Here is a 14,315-nt window from a genome sequence, read left to right as displayed (position 1 = left end):
CAGTTAACCCAATAGCCTCCCTCTGACCTCTACACACTGAGCAAAAGCTACACAGGCCAAATGGAAGCCCCCTGACCAGCTCCAAACTTGAAATAAAATCTAAAGCCTATCTGCGAGAAGCCTCATTTGAGCCAAGTTTATCCTTTGCGGGAAGATACTGTCACTTGCAATAAGCCCAGCCCCCAGTGCCACCTTCCACCCAAACTTCCTCTCACACCCCACCCAAAATTGATTTAGGCAATCAATCCAAAGATAAGCTAGCTTTCACAGAAAGATAGACATTTAAAAAAAAAAAAGAAAAAGAAAAAATTATCCAGATAAACAAATCACACCTCCACAGCCAGGAACCTAGAGCCGAACTAATTTAATCAGCTGTAAAACTAATGAGAAACACGAGACTTCCGATGTCCCACTCCAGAACTCCCATCCAGGTGCGGTCGGGAGCCACAGCTTCTGAATATTCCTTCGGAACTTTTTTCTCACTTGATTCCCAAGCCTGCCATGGGGTTCTTTTTCAATGGCACTGACCTGCAATTACCCAACGCGCAGCGGGACAGCCCCGGGCAGGACGCATCCTCGGTGGGTGACGTGATCCAGCAGTCTCCTCCCCGACCCCGTATCCCATACAACGATCCTTGCTTACAGAAGTCAAAGGGGAAAGATGAAGCTTTCAAAGACCGAATCTCTACCCTGGAGCCGGAACCAACGTCGCCGGCGTCCCCTGCAGCTCAGCCCGCAACGCGCGCCGAGCCTCGGGACGCAGCTTGGAGACGCGCTTGCTCTTTCTGGGAAGGGGCTCAGGGGCGCACGGTTCCCCCGCTCTAGCCGCACAGCGAGAGCTCGGGGCTCTCACCTATCCTCGTTCAGAGCCACATTCGGCTGCCTCCCCTGACCACCCGACACAAAGAGATTCGCCGGTGGAAAGAATCGATTTCAAAATTCAAGCTCACCCCTGCTCAACAAGGCGCGCACGTTTCTCCCGGTCTGGCTTCACATGTCTCGAACTTCCAGTAACACAAATGAGGAAGCAGCAGCCTTCCCCGGCTGCTGGCGGAGGCAGTGGGTGTAACTTGTGAAGTTTCGTGCTATGATGAATCTGGTCACTTGGGTGTGTTGGAGAGGGTTGGTCGCTCCTCCCTTCCTCCTCCCACCATCACCTCCCTCCTCTCCGCCTCCCTCTCCAATTTAATTCTTCCCTCTGGCATTCGCCGGCTGTCACTCAGAATCCCAGCACCCTCCCTACCGCATCCTTGGGGGCAATGTATTTCAAAAAGGTCTTACCCAATTTACAGATGAACCTGGTCACCCTGCACAAAGCATGGGCGCCTGTCAGACAATTTTCTACAGCCCATGGCAAAAAAGCAGTGCCTCTTAAAAGATATAAAAGGCCAGCAATGTTACATATGCGCCCCCCACCAGCCCTTCACGGGCAGAAAAGTGGGTAGCTCATCAAGTGGAGACCTAACTCCTAAACATCTACTGAAAACGAGTGGAGGGAAGAAAAACAGGAAGCAAACTTTCAGTTGGCTGCCTTTTCTTTAATATGTACTAGAAAGTATTTCCAATATACAACATAGATTTGAAAATAATATAATGAACACCCACGTGCCCACCATGTAACATAAAAAATGAAAATTACTCACATAGTGTAAACTATCTGTGAACCTCTTCCTCGCTGAAACACATCCCTCTTTCCTTTCCCCGGAAAGAAAACTGCCCCAAATTTGATTTCCCATGAGCAATTTTTATATCACGGTTTCTAAAAATGTTAAAGAGAACATGCTAACTTAAAGTTTACCAGAAAGCCATGCAATGGACATTCCTCTGCTGTGTTTGACCTTGGTTTCCAAACAGAAGTTTCTTTAAATAAAACTTTAAATGACCTCAGGTTAAATGAAGCCTCAGGTGGCTGGTTAAAGAGAATGAAAGAAATCACAAAAGAAGAAAACAGTAAATCTGAAGTGACAAGTGAGAGGCTATATCTGAAATGGTTGAAGCATTCATGGATGAAATTGATAGATTAATAGAGCATTATCATTTTATAAGGTTAAAAGCTGTGCCAAAAACTTAGGCTACTCATCCATACTGCAAGGGACTTTCCTCAAAGATACAGGCTACAAAAATAGAAACCCAACATTCATTAAAGAAGTCATAATGACTCAAATGCCAGCCAGGGATGCAGCCTGGAAACAAAACTCCAAAAAGGGAACTTGGAGATACATTTAAACTTGACTCAAATATATATGTGTATATATCCATATATATTCATATATATCATATGTATTCACATATATATTCATATGTATATGAACATGAAAAAAGAGATGGCTGGTTCATCTTTATATTCTTGCTAAATAATATAGGCTGGTATAAAGGCTGGTATATAGCAGAAAATTTAATAACTACCTGATAAATGAATTAAGGAAATAAAAGACTGCCCACAAACACACCTAAAGGAACAGAATGGGCACAGTGGCTCACGCCTATAATCCCAGCACTTTGGGAGGCCGAGGCAGGTGGATCACCTGAGGTCTAAAGTTTAAGACCAGCCTGGAAACATGGTGAAACCCCGTCTCTACTAAAAATACAAAAATTAGCCAGGCATGGTGGTGTGCGCCTGTAATTCCAGCTACTCGGGAGGCTGAGGCATGAGAATTGCTTGAACCCGGGAGACGGAGGTTGCAGTGAGCCAAGAACACACCACTGCACTTCCAGCCTGGGTGACGGAGTAAGACTCTGTCTTAAAAATAAATAAATAAATAAGTAAAGAAATAAATAAACAGAATGAAGAAAGAGAAGAATGTTTGGATAGAGCAATGGTCCATTAGTTGGAGGTGATTTTGCCTCTCCGGGGAACATTTGGCAATATCTGGAGGCATTTTTGGTTGTCACCTACTAGATGTCATGTGCTACTGACATCTAGTAGGTAGAGTCCAGAGATGCTGCTCTACATCCCATCATGCATATCACAGGCCCCACAACAAAGAATTATCCAGCCACAAATGCCAATAGTGCTGCTGCTGAGAAACCCTGATTTAGAAGTTTCACTATCACCTGTCATTTAATTAATGTATTCCATCTATTCCATATAGCATCAGCAATTTGAAGAGAGTCTCCAGGGACTTTTAAAAACATGAAACAACACTTCTCCTTTTCCACTGTGCAGCATTCAATCACTGAGAACCATACATATGGACTCAGAAGAAAGCAGACAATGAGATCAGAGGCAGGAAAGCATCCCATGGTTTTGGGTGCAGCCTTGCCGTCCATGCACTCACCAAGCTACTGACTTATGCTGAATCTGGATGAAAACAATCAGGAAGGGGATGGGTGAAGGAGGATATAAAGCCAGAGGAGACTGGTTTGAGAATCAGAGATCACATACTTCCGGGAAGCCGACATGGTGTGCAGCGAGAGATGTGACCGATACAGAGACAAAGCGGCCTTAGCGACGCCCATCAGTCATTTCTCCATTGACCACTATGAGTCTACACTGGAACTACTCCACACGGAACAGGAAGGCATTTCATCTCATTACAGCATACAGAAAAGAATGTCACAAATCACTCATGGGAAGAGGAAGGCAAGCACCATGAAGTCAGCAGTCAGAGCATCAGAGCAGTGGGCTTACACAGGGAGCACATCTTGCCTACAGGTTTTCTGGTCTCATGATTACCTAAAAAGGTTTCTTTTAGCTCTGGGGGCGGGGGGGGGGGGGGCATATACTTTTTTTCCCCTTCTTTCTGATACTATTATTTAATTTCTGCATGGAAGGGGAGAAGAGCTTTTGTTGTTGTTACTTAGTGTTTCTCAAAAGGGGAGGTGGGGAACAGTAGGTTTGCTCATCTTGAATTTTCTTACAGCCACATATGTGGTGGGGATGCAATACATACATGATGGATTACACCAAACAGTCCCCACCTGCTTCCCTATCTCTCAGGCCTAAAAATAAAGGGTCCCCTGTAGATGCTTCTAGAGAAGAACACCTTGAGATCAAGAGTCCGAGCAACATGTGAACGCGTTACATAAACCCCGCTGGCTCCATACAGTGGCGAGCAGGATTTCACAGATCTGAACAGAAGGGCTTACCTGATATGGGTGAAAATACAACAATATCAGAACTGGAGAGGCCCCAGGCATTGGCCTCGGGCCTCAGAGGGAAGCAGACTTAGCATCCAAGAATTTATTCCTATAGCAGAAGGGCTGTGTCCTTCTGCCCAGGAAGATTCTGCCACAACACTACTAGACAAGTGGGCAGTAAGGAAGATGCCCTATCCTTCTAAAGGTACCAGTTTCTTAACCTGCGGTTTTGAAAGCCACTAGTTTGGCTTTTTTTAAGCTATGTGCATTTTGGAAAAGAAAACATGAACACAGGTCCGAGCTCCATCAGCAGCAATGAACTTACACACAAATGCACGGTATTTCTGCTCCAAAGAAATGCAACCAGTAGAGGGAGCACAGCTGACTTTTGTTGTTAATTTCTCAAGATCGGGATGAACCTGGGGATGATGCTAAATGATACAAAAATAATACACATCGCCACAAAAGAAAAGATTTATGCACGAACATTTAGAGAAACCGTAAACCATGACATCCTTAGAAGGTATGTGAATTGTCAGTGGATATTTGCACAAGAGCTGGCTAAACAGACAGAAGAGGACTATATACAAAATAAATTCATGTTGGAAAACAGTATGTGGCATGTGGAGAAAAGGTCACAAAGGGTTAAACTTCCTTTTCCCTTTGTCAAGTGGATTTACACTCAGAAATGAAAACCTATGGAGAGTTTACATAAGTATATTCTCTCCAAACATTTTAACTCAGTGTTTAGCTTGCTTGCTCTCTCTATATATATGTATATATTAAATCTACAATAGCTGGGCTTTAAAATTCCTTTCAAATTGCATTCTCAGTGACATAGATGACTTCCAAAAGCAAGCATTTTCTGGATTTCTCTTCAGGGGTCTCCAGAACCAACTTGGTCAGGAATCAAAGTGTCTTCAAGATCTGCGAATTTGAAGCCATCAGCCATAATGGAGCTTACCTCCACCTTTTCAAGCCTCCATAGAACAAAAACAAGGTAAGAAGTGCTGGCACCAACCCGTCCTCACCTATGTCACCTAGCAACAGTGTTATCAGCAGCAAGGCCAGGGAAGAGTCTCCTCCTCCTCAAATTAGGGGATACGCAACAGGGGTGTTAACACCGTCAAATTACCTGAATCCAAACACAATTTCCCAGCATCACTGTAGTTCCAAATATGGATCCTGTTAATGGAATCCATATTTGGAACCGCTATGGAAATGCAGAAGGTTTTTCATAAATACATTTTGTGGTTGACTACCAACGGATTGCCAAAATCAATTTTTTATATTTGAAACTGATGAAAGGTCTAAATATGGATCCATCCCACACACTCTCATGCTAGGTAATCCGAGGGTCTGTTCGGGAATACGGACACGTTTGAAAACACTGGAAATACTTGTTTCAGCCCTGGATGGGGTCTTTCTTTTATCTGAGAGACAAACTTTTTAGGCAAAGTTTTAAAGCATAGTCTTCATTAAATTTGATTTAATACAAGAATATTTTACAACTTCAGAGTAAACCTTATGCCAACCAAACTTAGAGACTCTTTACATAGTTCTCTCTATCTGAAATGAAATACCTAACAAATACATAGAGATATTCTTTAAAAATACAGGGCCAGCCAAAAAGAGGCCAGGAAACTCTAATAGCTTTTAAACACCACCTCCAGAATGCATTACAGGGGCTGTGTGGCAAATTCCCTAAAATCCAAGGGTTTCAATTTCCTTGACTACAAAATGATGATGTTCGATTTAATTTTCTCTGCCTTCTGAGCTCTATCTTCCAATTATGTTTCCATGATTTTAAAGCCCCCATTGCTTTCATTACCCTAAATTAGATTTCCTTACAGAAGAACAACTTTCATCTAACAAGTCAAAGTCAACAAGGTCAGGGCTCCTTGGTAGCCCACATTCTTGTAAAATGAAGCCAGGTTTGTAACTGAAAGTGTGAAGGGAAAAGGGAGGAAATGCAACCAGAGTTAGATAAAGGTAACAAAGAAGGCCGAGGAAACATCCATGAGCTCTTAGCTCCCACCAGCAATAAACCATATGGGGCCAGATACTGTCCCACCCACACACACACAGTAAGGCTTTTGATTTCAAGGGCCCTGAGTGCCTTGCACAAATGGTGCATGTGTTCACGGGGGTAAAAGCATCTAAACTTTTCCTAGTTTGGGACGTTTCAGATACCTCCCTGCTCGGCAACAATAAACAATACTAATTATTATTGGCACTAGAAGTAAGATAATATAGAATAACTAAGAAGACAAAGAGTCAAGTTCTAATTTCAGTCCTGCCATTTCTTCAAAGAATGCCAGGAGAGCTGTATAATCCTCAGTATAGCCTCTTGAAAAAGCTGGGTCAGGGAGTATCCCATTGGGGAGGCCTCCTTTGGTCATAAGAGAAGCAAGGATACAAAATGAGAAGACCCGGTTCAACTCCAGGGTCCAACGACAACCAGAAGAGTAACTTAGAGCAAGCCACTCTGCCTGCCCTTCGGTAAAGTGGGAACTTCAAATAATAGATGCCTATTGGCAATGGAATGCATGGGTTAACAGGCTTTGGACTGGGCACACGCCCAACACTGTCTCTAAATGGGCAAATGGGCACTAATCATGTCAAGACAATTTTCAATCAGGAAATAAGCCAAGCCTGTATCTTAAACCAACTTAGCGTTTATGATGTTCTCAATGTTATCACATTGACGGTGCTATTTTGGTAAAAAGTGCAGTTCTGGCACTAGTTATGTTTGGGAAGACAGAACAGAGGCCCCTCCCGATGGGGTCACAGAGGGCTCACCTCTTGAGCCCTAAGCCATCCCCAGAGAGTCCCTACTGTGGGGCAGCAGCAGGCCACCCTTGTGAGGGTAGACATGGTGAGTGACGAAGGCCTGGCACCAACCAGGACCAACCAATTTAATGGTATTTATGGGTGGGAATCATTTTGGTTTTTATTTTATACTAAGATACAGTAACTGTCACTTTAAAATTTGCGGGGGCCAAAACATACTGGGGCGGGGAGTGGAGAATGACACTGGCTAAGAAGGTGATCTAGATTGGATATTTGGACCCACCCAAATCTTATGTTGAATTGTAATTCTTAGTGTTGCAGGAAGGGCCTGGTGGGAGGTGATTAGATCACAGGGGTGGATTTCTCATGGATAGTTTAGCACCATCCCCTTGGTGCTGTTCTCGTGATAGTGAGTCAGTTCTCGCAAGATCTGGTTGTACAAAAGTTTGTGGCATCTCCCCGCAGCTCTCTCTTGCTCCTGCTCTGGCACATGACATGCCTGCTCCTGCTTCTCTTTCTGCCGTAACTGTAAGTTTTCTGAGGTCTCCCCAGAAGTCGAGCAGATACCGGCATCATGCTTCCTGTACAGCCTGCAGAACCATGAGCCAACTAAACCTCTTTTCTTTATAAATTACCCTGTCTCAGGTATTTCTTTACAGCAGTGCAAGAATGGCCCAACACACGAGGAGATACCTAGCACAGGAGTAGGATGGTTACGTGAAAAGGACTCCACCCACAGACCTGTTTGTAACACATGACACCTTACAGAGTTTTGTACTAAACACAGGCACATAATCAATTCAAATTAGGTGACTTCTAATGAATAATGGCCAGGGAAGCATGTTAATGAGAATCCACTTGTCTTGTGTTCCCTTCCAATAACACAGGCATTTGACTTCACTCTAGGAGCATCTGCTGCCATCTTCCCTAATGCAAACGAAAACCAAACATGCAAAGGTTACTTTCAATCAGAGACTATGACAAACCTGTGTCTCAAAATATTAAATGGCCTAATATAGGGGTGACACATTTAGGGTCATAGACCTCTATATGTAAGAGCAGAAAGGAGGTCTTATAAATCACTCATTCATCTGAAGTCAGAAGGAGTAAGTGACTTGTTCAAGCTCACATACTAAAACCATGACAGCTTCAGCCCAGTACCCAGGTCAACAGAAATAAACCTGCTGTATGTTCCACTCATTACCTCCTTTAAAAAATATTTCCATAAAATGAACCTTCAATGCAGTATATGTACATATAATTTGGGGTCCCAACCTAGTACAAAAGGCACATACAAATAAAAAAATATAAATTGAGCCCATCTAGAATTAATAAGCAAACCGTAATAAGTGGGTACATGAGAAATTCTTGGCTCAGCCCCAGACAAGCAAGCAAGGGGCCCAGAGACCTGGCAGGGAGGACGCAGTCAAACCCAGATGGCTGGAGGCAGTCTGACTCACCGGCAGCCAGCGTCCTCCCAAACAAATTACTGTGGCAGGCTCAGCAAGAATGCAGGGCAGAGATCCGCATGTGCCCAAGGGGTTAAGATAGCAACCTGGTCAAAGACACAGACTTCCTCAGCTAGGAAAGCTCTACCCCTGGAATACCAAGAACTTAAAGTTCATCTCTGGCCGGGCGTGGTGGCTCAGGCTTATAATCCCAGCACTTTGGGAGGCAGAGGTGCGCAGATCACCTGAGGTCAGGAGTTCAAGACCAGCCTGGCCAACATGGCGAAACCCCATCTCTACTAAAAATACAAACATTAGCCGGGTCTGGTGGTGTCTGCCTGTACTCCCAGCTACTTACGAAGCTGAGGCAGGAGAATTGCTTGAACCCGGGAAGCAGAGGTTGCAGTGAGCCAGGATAATGCCACTGCACTCCGGCCTAAGCAACAGAGCAAGACTCTGTCTCAAAAAAAAAAAAAAAAAAAAAAAAAAAAACCAAAAAGTGCATCTCTGCTAATCCCACAAAATACCATCATTTTCACTTGTCTGTGAATATTCATTGCAGCATTTGCTCACGATAGCCAAGAGGTGTAAACAATCTATGTGCCCATCAGCAGATGAATGAATAGACAAAGCGTGGTGTATCTCTGCAATGGAGTATTACTCAGCCATTTAAAGTAATCAAGTTCTGATCTGTGCTGCTACATGGATGAACCTTGAAAATATTATGTTAAGTGAAAGAAGTCAGACACAAAAGGACAAATATTGCATAATTCCACTTATAGCCAAGTTTTGAACATAGATAGTGGTGATGGCTGTACAACATTGTGAATATAATTAATGCCACGAAGTGTGTACTTAAAAACAGCTAAAATGCCAAGTCTTATGTTATATATATTTTACCACAACTTTTTAAAAATATTCCAAAAATATCATTTTCAACTTTTTGGCTCAGATATATGTAGCTATTAAAAAAAAAAAAAAAAAGCTGTCGGCCTGGTGCAATGGCTCATGCCTATAAATCCCAGCACTTTGGGAACCTGAGTTGGGCGGATAACTTGAGGTCAGGAGTTCAAGACCAGCCTGGCCAACACAGTGAAACCCCATCTCTACTTAAAATAAATAAATAAATAAAAATTAACCAGGGATGGTGACGCACGCCTGTAATCTCAGCTATTTGGGTGGCTGAGGCACAAAAATAGCTTGAACCCAGGACGCAAAGGTTGCAGTGAGCTATAATCATGCCACTGCACTGTAGCCTGGGCAAAAAAGCAAGACTCTGTGTCAAAAAAAAAAAAAAAAGCTACTGCTAAAAACAAAACTAATCAAAACTTTACACACATTAACCAAGCCTTCCAACAAGCTAACTCTCCCTGTCATATCACCATGATCTCCGCACGCCCAGATACGTGATTTTCTCTGATGGTAAGAGATAAAATGACATTACCTCACCTATCAAGGTAAATCTTTCACAGTTATGAAGATAAAACAAGGCACACCTTTGCACAGTATGCTGGAGTCACAGTGGTAGGGAACAGCTGCTTCCACCAACCCATCCCAATCCCAAATTTCAAAGCAGATCAAGAAACCAAAAAGCGTCAGATATGAGTTCAAAACCCTAACAGTGGGGGAAATGAATCAAACCCAAACTCTTAACTGCAAATATTAAATGGTACACATGTTAACTAACCACATTCAGATGTACCCTCAACCCACAGTAATTTCAGGAGTTAAGACATAAGCAGGGGTGCCAGGCAGTCTAAGTGAGAATTGCAAGTCAGCCAGGAATTCCTCTTCCAGTCACAGGCCTATCCCTTCATCTTCATAAAGCCTCAGTCCCTCATCTGTAAAATGGGAATAAGAACATTTCCCTCATAAAGCTATGTGAAGACAACTTTGATGACGAGTTGCGGACACTTTCTGAGCACTTTCTCTGTGAAAGCAACTAGGCTAGGGGCTGCTTATTCAATTTTATACCTGGTCCTCATGACAGCTCAGCAAGGTACTACTTATCACTAGACCCATTTAACAGATAAAGAAACTGAGGCACAGAGCGCTTAAATGAATGGCCCAAAGCCACTCAACAAGAGGCAGGTCTAAAATTCTAATCTAGTCTCCGAAGCTGGGACGCCAGCTCTCTCCCACCTCACTACTGCATTTGGGCTACAATCTTGTCATTATCAACCCTGACATCCTTACACTTGATTTATTTGTTTGTATTTATTTATCTTTTTTTTTTTTTTTTTAAAGACAGAGTCTCACTCTGTTTCCCAGGCTGGAGTGCAGTGGAGTGATCTCAGCTCACTGCAACCTCTGCCTCTTGGGTTCAAGCAATTCTGTGTCTCAGACTCCCAAGTAGCTGGAATTACAAGTGAACACCACCAGGCCCAGCTAATTTGTATATTTTTTGTAGAGGCGGGATATCACCATGTTGGCCAGGCTGGTCTCGAACACCCGTCCCCATATGATCTGCCCACCTCAGCCTCCCAAAGTGCTGGATTACAGGCGTGAGCCACCATGCCCGGCCTTATTATTCCTAACACTACCTTTCGTATCATGAATCTCAGCTTCTGGGTTCACAAAGTCAGAGGGCTGAGTGTGACTCCCAAAGCCTACACTTACTCATGGAGAACCTCATTGCCTTTCAAGGACAAATGTGGCAGGCAAGCAACATATTTCAGAGTTTGCCATGAAGCTCCTGGAAGTTAGTCATCACTCCGTCTGAGAAAGGTGAGTGAACAAGGTATCTAACGTGAGCCAGCTAAATTGCACAAGAGGCAAATAATATGCATAATGCATGTGTGGGAGATTCCTAAATGTATTCATGGGGTCCTTTCACAGAACCAAGGACACCCCCCAAACCCCCCCCCCCCCCCGCCCCACCACACGAAGAGGCAAGTTCAAACTCTGGACTGAGATAATTAACTGCTAGTGGATATTTTATACTGACCTATTTATAACACCTCCCTAAAGTACTAATGTTGGTTCACAATCAAAAGAAATACGTACTGAACAGCATCGTGCTCGCAGCTGAACCACCCAACTTCCCGGTAAAACATGACAGGTGTCTCACAGGGATGACACAGTTCCTGGCACAGGTACCAGGAGTTACTACTCGTGTGGAGTAGGCTCAGCCAGCAAGTTGACAAACACTTCACCACATCACCTAAAACACCAAAGAATGTTTAGCTCTCGGATGCCTGGTTTCTGAGAAAGGGAATTTCTCAGCATGGGACCACGACGCTGACAACCTGCCCAGCTGAGAATCCTTGCTGTGGGCTGGTGGACGCCAAGATAAGCCATCTCTGACTTTTACTTTCCTCAGCCTCAACAACTTCACACACCTTGCTTAGGCTCAGGCTTATGATTCAGGCTTTTCACCCCTCCCAAAGTCCTGTACCCTGGGAGCCTTTGTTCTTTTTCTGGCCACAGATGAACTCAGCCCATTAAAGAACAGCTGTTATCCCTTACACACATAACTTTCCATTGGCAAAAATTAGTCAGGTCGGCTAGGTCTGAAGTCAGCAGTCTCCTGCAGAAACACCCACCAGACACTATTCCCCTACCACCAAAAAAAAAAAGGTAGCGGCAATGCACTGCCCATTACCCGTCTGGTAGACACATACACACAGACACCACTGACTCATTCCATTTCAATAACCAAAAACAATATTCTTGGCCTTTGGCATGAATATGGGTTTTTGTTTTCTTAAGGACGTGTGGCCAACTTGGTCTATTCGTTCCCATGCAAACTTGTTCTTCTTCCACATGTGCAGGTAACCTTAAGACTTGAGGTCTTTGTCCAACGTCACCTTCTCAATGAAGGTGTCCTCCTGGCCAGCAGCCCCACCCACCACCTCCACCCCTCATCCCTGGCACATTTCCTTTGTTACTTCCCTGATATATTTTTCTCTCCTTTTATTTATTTATTCATTCATTCATTCATTCATTTTATCGAGAAAGAGTCTCGCCCTGTTGCTCAGGCTGGAGTGCAGGGGCGCGATGTTGGCTCACTGCAACCTCCACGTCCCAGGTTCAAGTAATGCTCCTGCCTCAGCCTCCTGAGTGGCTGGGACTACAGGCATGCGCCACCACACTCGGCTAATTTTTGCATTTTTAGTAGAGATGGGGTTTTGTCATGTTGGCCAGGCTGGTCTCAAACTCCTAGCCTCAAGTGATCTGTCCACCTCGACTTCCCAAAGTGCTAGGATTATAGTTGTGAGCTGCCGCGCGCCCAGCTATTTTTCTCTCCTTTATACACATGCTGAATATTTTCTTATTTTACTTTTTCTTGTTTATTGTTTCTCTCCTCCACTAGAACCTAAGCCCCACAAGGGCAGGCACTTTTATCCATTTTGCTCACAATTCTATTGCAAGTGCCTAGAAGAGGGCTTCATACACAGTAGACTCTCAACAAATATTTGATGATTTGAACAACGGTCATTCATTACCCCATGATGATAATTCAAGACAAGAAGCACGATCAAAATCACCCAGGTCTGAGGTCTCTTCTTTAACCACAGAAAGAAAGTCCCTTTTTACGAATTCCTTCTGAATCCTTAACAGCAAAGAGAGAAATAAGGTATAGGAGACATAGACATTTATGTCAATAATACACAAAACACTTGGAGTTTTCAACTTATACTATAACATTCACTGAGGATTTTCAAGACACTGCATGCCAAATCTCTGAAATACACAGATTATTAACAAAAAGGGGTAAAGACACCAATTGCCTATGAGCCATCATCGTCATGCATTCCCCCCAGCAGCTCACACCTCCCATCTTTTCAGACCACTCAGTCTCATACTCTGTTATGGTCTGAATGTTTGTATCCCCTCGAAATTCGTATGTTGAAATCCTAACCCCCAAGGTGATGGTATTCTAAGGTGGGGGCCTTTGGGAGAGGATTAGATCATGAGAGCAGAGCCCCCAGGATTGGGATTAGTGCTCTTTTAAAAAGAGGTCTCAGAGTTCATTCATCTCTTTCGCTGTATGAGGACACAGCCACAAGGCGCTCTCCAGAGGCAGCAGCCCCTCACTAGACACTCAATCTGCTGTTGCGTTGATCTTGGACTTCTCAGCCTCCAGACTGTGAAATACATTTCTGTTGTTTATAAAATATCCAGTCTGCGGTATTCTGTGATGGCACTAATGGACTAAGACACACTCCAAGAATCCCTTCATATCTTCGATGTTTCATGCTCCTCCTTAAGAAACGGAGATTCCAGCTGGGCACAGTGGCTCAGGCCTGTAATCTTAGCACTTTGGGACACCGAGACAGGAGAATGGCTTCAGCCCATGGGTTCAAGACCAGCCTGGGCAACATAGCAAGAGCCCATCTTTAAAAAATAAATGAATGAATAAACATTTTTAAAATTTTTAAAAAGAAGTGTAGATTCCATCATCTATCATTAATTTCCCTTCCTCCGCTCCCTGGCCCATCTTTTACTTGGTCACATCCTTTTGGCAAAAACACCTGGTTAAACCCATCAGACTGCCCAGTTCACACCTGTACCAAGACAGCTGACTGTGGCTAGGGAAAAGCGTACCAACTTGTTGGCTGCTCTCACTTTAAATTCATGACCCCTAATGTCACGTGTCCCCTTAAATGCCACTGGCAATCACCCCAAAATTCTCGGTCTATTCTCTCACCCACTATCTTCCATTTTCCTTCCAAATTCCCAATAATTTCTTCCCATCTGATGACCTTTCGTCCTACTTCTCTGAGAAAAATGAAGCCATCAGAGAGGACTACCACCAACTTCTAAGACTACATATATTCTCTGGTGATCCATCTGCATGTAGGCATATACTCTACCTTTCTGCCTGCTGATGTAGACAACTATCGATGCTCCTCTCTAAAGCCAACCCCTCCACCTGTGATGAGGTCCAATCTCCACCCCTTGCTCACTCAAGGACAATGTTCTAGCAATTTTCCTCTCCTTCCTCCACATCATCAAATTATAAGCATGAAAATTTGCTGCTTTCTCCCT

The 14,315-nt window shown here is 43.9% G+C and overlaps 1 protein-coding gene across 2 annotated transcripts in view; it reads right to left on the bottom strand.

Moving 5' to 3' along the window:
- Nucleotides 1-14,315, bottom strand: part of TIAM1 (TIAM Rac1 associated GEF 1) — a 451,288-nt gene that overhangs the window by 229,251 nt on the left and 207,722 nt on the right. The window contains exon 1 of one of the 2 annotated variants that reach the window (XM_023190298.1): nt 951-1,092. The exons of the other annotated variant lie outside the window; for it this stretch is intronic. The gene's annotated coding sequence lies outside the window, so the exon portion shown is untranslated. Of the gene's footprint in view, nt 1-950; nt 1,093-14,315 lie in introns of those variants that run through there. 2 annotated transcript variants of the gene reach the window in all.

This window comes from Piliocolobus tephrosceles, chromosome 19 (assembly GCF_002776525.5).
Source record: "Piliocolobus tephrosceles isolate RC106 chromosome 19, ASM277652v3, whole genome shotgun sequence".
Taxonomy (NCBI): Eukaryota; Metazoa; Chordata; class Mammalia; order Primates; family Cercopithecidae; genus Piliocolobus; species Piliocolobus tephrosceles.
This window is presented reverse-complemented; position numbering and strand designations above follow the sequence as displayed.